We start from the raw sequence: 7,891 nt of genomic DNA on the forward strand, positions 1-7,891 counted from the left end.
CCCTCCTCCATTCAGGGTCAATTCCTCCTGCTGGAGAACAGGTGATTTTTCTTCTCACCTGATGGTTTCTGGGCACAAGGAAACCATAATATGTATGTGGTTCAGTCGACCCTCATTTGACACTTTGTATGAGGTCTAACAATTAGGTTCACAAACTTGCCACAATGCCATGTGCTTAGTACCACCATTGGCAGCCCTATACAAACAGCTCGGTAAGGTTTCATAGCCTTGGTATATCAGTGTCTCACAGCTGTGTTCGTGTGGACGTGTAGTGGTGTCTTGCTGAGTGGCGTTCATTATTGCTGTACATTTTTGTGTGCCGTCACAAAAGTGTCTGAACTTGAATTAGAGCAATGAACAAACATTCAAATTTCTTGCTAAACTTGGCAAGAATGGAAGTGAAATCAGGGACATGTTAGTCCAAGTTTATGGGGATAATGCCATGAAGAAAACAGCAGTGTACAAGTGGATTAAACGTTTTTCTGAGGGGAGAGAACGCATCACTGATGAAGAGAGGTCAGGGCAGCCAGTAACGAGCAGAACTGATTAAAACATTGCAAAAATTCATTGAATTGTGTGTCAAAATCATCTCCTGATTATGAGAAGCATAGCAGACAAAGTAAACATTGATAGAGCAACAGTTAGGAAAATCTTAACTGAAAATCTTGGCCTGAGAAAGGTGTGTGCAAAATGGTCATGAAGGAGCTCACTGATGAACAAAAGCAAAGGAGAGTTGAAGTTTGCCGAGACCTTTTGGGGAGGCAAGAGATGTTTTGGGCCGTGTCATCACTGGTGATGAAACATGGGTGTACCAATACTACCTTGAAACAAAGTGTCACAGTGCACAATGGAAGTCAGCCAATTCTCCACGACCAAAAAATGTCTATCAGTCCAATCAAGAGTCAAAATAATGTTGCTAACCTTTTTTGATATCAGAGGGATTATTCATTATAAATTCGTACCAACTGGACAAACAGTTAACCAAGTTTACTAAGTGGAAGTGCTGAAAAGGCTGCATGAAAAAGACAAAAACGACCTGAACTTTGTGCCAACAATTCATGGCTCTTCCATGACGACAATGCACCAGCTCACACGGCACTGTCTGTGAGGGAGTTTTTAGCCAGTAAACAAATAACTGTATCGGAACACCCTCCCTATTCACCTGATCTGGCCCCCAATGACTTCTTTCTTTACCCAAAGATAAAGGAAATATTGAGCAGAAGGCATTTTGATGACATTCATGACATCAAGGGTAATATGATGACAGCTCTGATGGCCATTCCAGAAAAAGTTCCAAAATTTATTTGAGGGACAGACTAGGCACTGGCAACAGTGCATAGCTTCCCAAGGGGAGTGCTTTGAAGGTGACCATAGTGATAGTCAACAATGAGGTATGTAGCACTTTTTCTAGGATGATTTCGTGAACGTAATTGTCAGAGCTTCTAAGAGGGCACGCCTTTTGGGAACCAAAACCTCCAACCCTGCAGAGCCCGGAATTACAGAGAAGCAAAAAATCTCTCAGGGGATGATTGAAAGAGGTGGTAAGTGGGGCCACACCTGCTTCCACCTCTTGGTCCTGGACCTGTGTACTCTTCCTGTTGAGAACAAGGCTCTGTATAGAGGTCTCTCATTCAATAAATACAGTGCATCCTGAAAAATGGCGCCCCATCTCTTTAGTGTTTCCTCAAAGCTGGTGCTTCATTTGTGCCCTTAGGAGGCCCATCTAGCACGCTGTGTGACCCACTAACTCTGGATCATGTGAAATGTGATACGATCCATAGATCCCATTGTCACGGCTTGGCCTGCACCTCCTTCATTATAAAGCGGGTCCCCCAGTTGAACACTGTACCAAGAGCAATTGTGAGCCTGTGGGTCAGTATTTTGATGGCCCCCATATAGTGGCACTGGCTCTGAGGACAGGAAAGGAAAACCCATATATGGCATAGGTGTCTGTCCCTGTAGGGACGAACCTCCGACCCCCCAGGATGGAAGGGCTCACTGAAGTCAGCTTCTCACTTAATGGCTAGTTGGTCACCTACAGAAATAGGACCAAATAAGGGCCTGGTATTGGTCTAATGCTGACACTTGGACATTCCGAGGTGGCAGCAGCTGTGACAGCCTTGGTACGTGGGAGTCAATGCTGCTGGGCCGGATGTAGCCCCACCTCTGCCATCGTGGTCACTCCATCCATGTGCCCGTCCTCCCAGTCCTGGGCTGCCCGATGATGAAGGCTGGCTGAGGTCAGTTTGTCTGCCTGGATGTTCAGGGCCTCTTCAGGGGGATGCTGTCTGGTGGGTGTTAGCATGTGAGTCAGGCTTAGCCACAGATGGACCATTTCCACCGCACGATAGACCACTTGCTTGGCCTGTCCAATGTATGACTTACTGGGTTACGCAGACCCCAAGTCCTATGGACATTTGTAATCCCATGGCTGCTTGGGTCCAATGTCAGCATTCTGTCTTATCAGGCCCAGTAACACACCCAGAGTTCCTTCCCAAAGGGGTCCGTCTCTGCTGTGGATGGCATGGCCTTCCTCCAGAGCCCAGGGGCTGGCACTGTGCTTCTCCCACTCGGCCTGGTTCAGCCCCACACTGCATCTCCTCCCACCACTGATACCTCGAACAGCACGGGGGCTGCTGGATGGTGGTGATGCACCAGGGCCTGGAGCTGCTGCAGTGCCCTTCCAGGTCCAGGTCCCACTCAAAGCTGGCATCCTTCTATGTCACCCAGAGTGTGGGCCCAACAATGTACCAGGTGTGGAATGTGTGTGAGAACCCACAGGGCCGACCAGGCAGCGTGCTTCCTTCTCTGTAGTGAGGGATGCAACACACCAAACTTTGTATCTTACTTTGGAGAGGATATCACTGCATGCCCCTAAACTCTACATCCATTAATGAAACTTAATCAAGGTGACCACCCCCTAAATCTCTTTTTAAATTCATTTTATTTTTAATTATTTAAAAATTATGGTAAAATACACATCACATAAAAGTTACCATCTTAACCATTGTTAGGTATATACTTGTAGTTCAATGATGTTAAGTATGTTCATCCTGTGGTACATCCATCAACACCATTCATCCCCAGGTCTCTTCTCATCTTCCAAGTCTGAAACTTTGTATCTATTTAACAATTCCTCATTGCCCCCTCCCCACCCACTGGCAATGACCATTCTACTTTCTGTCTCTATGAATTTGATATTCCATGTGTCATATATAGTGGAGTCATGTTTTGCCTATTTGTCTGCCCCCTTCTGTAATGTGTGCTTGAACTGTGAGAATGGGAGTGAGCTGCACAGTTCAATCTTAGCACCTACTAAGCACGTACAGGTGAGATGCTGCTTTTTATTTTTATTTTTTTTAAGCTTTTTTTTTTTTTTTTAAGATTTTATTTGGGAAGGGGAACAGGACTTTATTGGGGAACAGTGTGTACTTCCAGGACTTTTTTCTAAGTTAAGTTGTTGTCCTTTCAATCTTAGTTGTGGGGGGTGCTGTTCAGCTTCAAGTTGTTGTCCTTTCCGTCTTAGTTGTGGAGGGCGCAGCTCAGCTCCAGGTCCAGTTGCCATTGCTAGTTGCAGGGGTCGCAGCCCACCATCCACCATCCCTTGCGGGAGTCGAACCGGCAACCTTGTTGTTGAGAGGATGCACTCCAACCAACTGAGACATTCAGGAGCTCAGTGGCAGCTCAGCTCAAGGTGCTGTGTTCAATCTTAGTTGCAGGGGGCGCTGCCCACCATCTCTTGCGGGACTCAAGGACTTGAACTGGCAACCTTGTGGTTGAGAGCCTACTGTGGCCCATGTGGGAATCGAACCGGCAGCCTTCGGAGTTAGGAGCATGGAGCTCTAACCGCCTGAGCCACCGGGCTGGCCCGAGATGCTGCTTTTTAAAGCCATAATTTAGGGTTAGAATAAACTCTAATAATGTTCCTGAAGAATGTGCACAGTGTAGCAGGTGAGTTTGTTCTCCTCCATTCCCCCGCCCCACCAAGCCATCACCTAGTGGCTCCATCCTGCTCCATGCTGCGGGAGGCTGACCTCTGCAGACAGAGTAGCCTGTGTTCCTTTGCCTTCTGGCTTCTTGGTGGGTTTGGATAATAACAGACACCTGCAGGAGATGAAAGTGTAGAAAGAGACATCAGAGTTTTCATTCACCCACTCCCTCTGGGCAGAAGCATGGTTTGGTAATCACTGCATTCTACCTACAGCCAGAGACCCTCACCCAAAGCTACAGATTTTCCTAAGTTCCGCAAAGCTTTCCTGTTTCCTTCCTGCCACTCCAAGCTGAGATGCAAATGGGTTCCTGCTGTTGAGAGTTCCTGGAGCTTGGCACCCTGTGGTTTCCTTAGCCAGCGCCTCTGCAAACAGTGGCGTCCTCCAGGGACATTGCTTTCCTGCCAGGACCCTGACTGGTCACAGGGCATCACACAAAAGGAAAATGACAAGTGCCACAGAACTAACACATCTATTCTCTATGTTGATTCCAAAATTTGATTTACCTCAATAAACGGAAAAATTAGGAGTATTCTTGAAACAGAGCAGGGACGAGGCAAAGTTGGGAACAACCTGTGGCAACTGAGGGACACCCTGTATGGCCACTGCCCTGGGTCTCTCAGGCAAAACAAAAAGACACACAGCCCCAGTGTCAGAGACAGAACACGGCCAGAGCCCAACGTTAGTGGCTGTCTTACAAAATAATATTCGTATGAACCCATGATGAGAGACTGATCAAATCAACATATAAAAATATACAAAAAAGAGGAGAGCTGAGGACAGGCTGAGACATGCCATTCTCAGCCCTCCACCTCTAGAGTTATGGAGAACGGTTCATCCTGGGGGTGTCTGGGGCCCCCTGACCCGGAATAATACAGCCCCTGAAGAACAAGCCCACATTACAGAAGTGTGGGGACGGAGCCCGGGAGAGTAGTTTACAGGCTCTCGGCCTCACGTGGAAAGGTGCTGGCTTGGCTGTGGCTGATTGGCTGTCGGCTGTGGCTGGTTAGCCGATTGGCCGCTGGTATAACTGCTGCAGCTACGGAGGAGAGCCGAGGACTGCCGAGGACTGCCGAGGATTGCCAAGGATTGCCGAGGAGCTGAGCAGAGCCGAGGAGAGTGGAAGAGGAGAGGAACAGGGTCGAGAGAGTGGAGGAGAGTCCTCGGTCGGTCGGTTGGCGGAAAGGCGGACGGCAGGTCACGTGTCCAGTGGGCCCAGCCTCCAGTGAGACCATAGTGGTATGACTCCCCTACCTATGGCTCCGTGGGTGTTCCTTTTTGGCCTCACCATATCCTGCGTTCTTGTGTGGGGAGCGGGAGCAGAGACCCCGCAGGCCGCCCCGCCTGAAAAATGGCGCAGCGAGCAAGGTCTCCCGCACAACAAGAAGGCAGCAAATATGCCAAAAATGAGCAAAGCAGACTACTTAGCACAGAGTGAGTTCTCACACCTCAGCCACCTGCCCTCCTCTCCCCACCTGCCACCTACCACAGCACAGCACATATTCAGAGCTAACAAGGTGAAGACTTGCCATGCCCAGAACCAGGAGAAATCCAGAATATGGAGTTCAGCATGTGGGGTTGCTCTTGTCCTAGATGGTGTTTGCTGGGCTGGGCCTCGTGGCTGAGCGTGTTGGGACTGCAGGCAGCAAGACTGGCGCTAGTCTGCAAGGGTGCACTGTGGCCCCAGTGAGTCCTGGTGTCTGACAGAGGCCCCAAGGCCTGCCCCGTAGGAATAAGCCAGCCAGTTCTCACGTGAGCTACAGCTGGGGTGGCCCAAAAGCCTGAATCCCAAATTGGTAGTGATTGATATCTCTCACCGCTCTTATTGAGCATTGTATTTGAAGACCCCTCCAGTGCTGCAAGGGAAGAAAAGGAATAAACATACAGAGGTTTGGAAAGAAGGCACAGAACGCTCATCAAATGATACTATGCTTGATGCACAACGGCCAGACAATTGCAAAATGCTTAGTTAATAAGATAGCTTTGAATGGTTGCTGAATAAAAAAATTACAGAAGTTATTTGTGTTTTTTTGCACTCTGGTGAAAAATAGAAAGTGAAAATTTAAAAACAAAATGTGTATGAGACATCAACTGGGATATTTTTAAAACCTACTGAGAGTAATTAAAGAAAATACAATTAATTAGCTAAAGAGACCTATCATGTTTAGGAGTGGGATAATTCATTATAAGGACATTAATTTCCCAGTATATTCTAAAAATCAAAGTAAATCTCAATCAAATGTCCATCGGGTGTATTTGTGACACTTGGGTGATTCTAAGCCTTATATGGAAGCATAAAAACCATTCATCACCAAGACACTTTTAAATAAAAACAATAATTGGCCAATAATTTCCTTAGCAGATATCTAGACTCATTTCAGATTTACAGTAGGAGAGTGGGGTATTGATACAGGGATAGACAAATAGAGTTTGGAATAGAATAGGTAGCCCCAAATAGAACAACACACACGCAGACAACTGATGTATATATTTCACATATGTATGTATTATATATATCAGTGTGGATAGATAGATAGATATAGATGAATGGATAAAGGAAAAAATTTTAATAAGAGGTTTAAGCAAAATTGGTTATCCACATGGAAAAATACAATGGTGCCCACCTCTTTTTAAAATAACAAAGTAAAATATCTTCAACCTCAGTATAGGGAAAGATTTCTGGAACAAGTTACAATAAAGCATTAACCTTATGGATAATAGTTGATAAAATCAAAACATAAAAATTGATCTCCCAGGTAGTTTGTTGTTTTTTTCATTCCCAGTGGACAGTGGCAAATGAGCAAACATCCTTTTTGGAAGGCCTGCAGTAAGAATATTCCTAGCCCTGAAATCTAGGACTTTGTTTTTTGTTTGTTTCGTTTTTGTTTCTTGCTTTGTGCATTTTATTTAACAAATTCAGGCCATAGAGTACTTGTAACTTAAATCCCGTCTATATAGTACATGCATGTATCCCAGGGGGAATATGACAAATGCCTGATAAGAAGTATTTTTCCGTGGCTTCTTTATGAAATTCCTACTTATCTTCTCCTTTTCACACTAGGATTGTATCTAAAGGGATCATCAGCAAGAGATTCTTCTTTTGCATGTTGATTTTGCCCCTCCATTTCCTGCCTTAAGCACTCTTCGAACTCTGTATTCTTTGGAGCATATGAGCTATTAGATCTGATCCTTCAATGGTCTGTGGAAATTTGCCTGCTCCAGGAAATGTGGACTTTCTGAATTTCCTGAAATTCTTTAGTTGACCGTAATCATCGTGTACACCGGATGCATTTCTCGAGGCAGAGTTACTAACCACCAGGGACCTAAACTCCATCAGTAACACCTTCTGTGGAAGCGTCTCTCCATCATCCTGAACCTGGCATTGTTAGACAGATGGTTCTTCTTTAGTTGGCCATAGTGATTCTTCCTTGAAAATTTCATTTTCCTGAGATATTTTGTTACTTTCTGATATTCTTTCACCTTTAAAAAGGCATTTTTTTCTCTATCCAATCTCAGCCTTTCTCTAATGCTGACATCTTCCTCTTATTTTTGAACTTTCACTTCAGTTTCTAACTCTGACTTTGCGTTCCTGAATAACTGTTCCAATACTTCATTTTCTATGGCTAAATCATCAACTTTCCTTTTTTCCGATCTTAGTTTTTCTGTAGAAAGAGATTTATTGGCAGAAATTTTCACATTGGATTTTAAATCTCTATCTATAAGTAAGTTATCCGGTTTTTCCCCACAGGCTCATCCTGATATAGGTGCTGCTCCTCAGTTTTCCATATTGAGAGCGTGACAGGCTGCGATTGTTCTGAAAGAGAACAAGACATTTCCCTTCTTGAGGACTTAAATAAGAAATTGCTTGATTTTCTTTATCCCTTTCCCTACAGTGTTATTAT

At 45.3% G+C, this 7,891-nt stretch overlaps 1 pseudogene; it reads right to left on the reverse strand.

Annotated features, from left to right (window-relative positions):
• Positions 1 to 6,796: 6,796 nt before the first annotated feature.
• On the reverse strand, positions 6,797 to 7,843 carry LOC109436732 (nibrin; annotated as a pseudogene).
• Between the last annotated feature and the right edge of the window lie 48 nt (positions 7,844 to 7,891).

Source organism: Rhinolophus sinicus, linkage group LG05 (genome assembly GCF_036562045.2).
Source record: "Rhinolophus sinicus isolate RSC01 linkage group LG05, ASM3656204v1, whole genome shotgun sequence".
Classification (NCBI taxonomy): domain Eukaryota; kingdom Metazoa; phylum Chordata; class Mammalia; order Chiroptera; family Rhinolophidae; genus Rhinolophus; species Rhinolophus sinicus.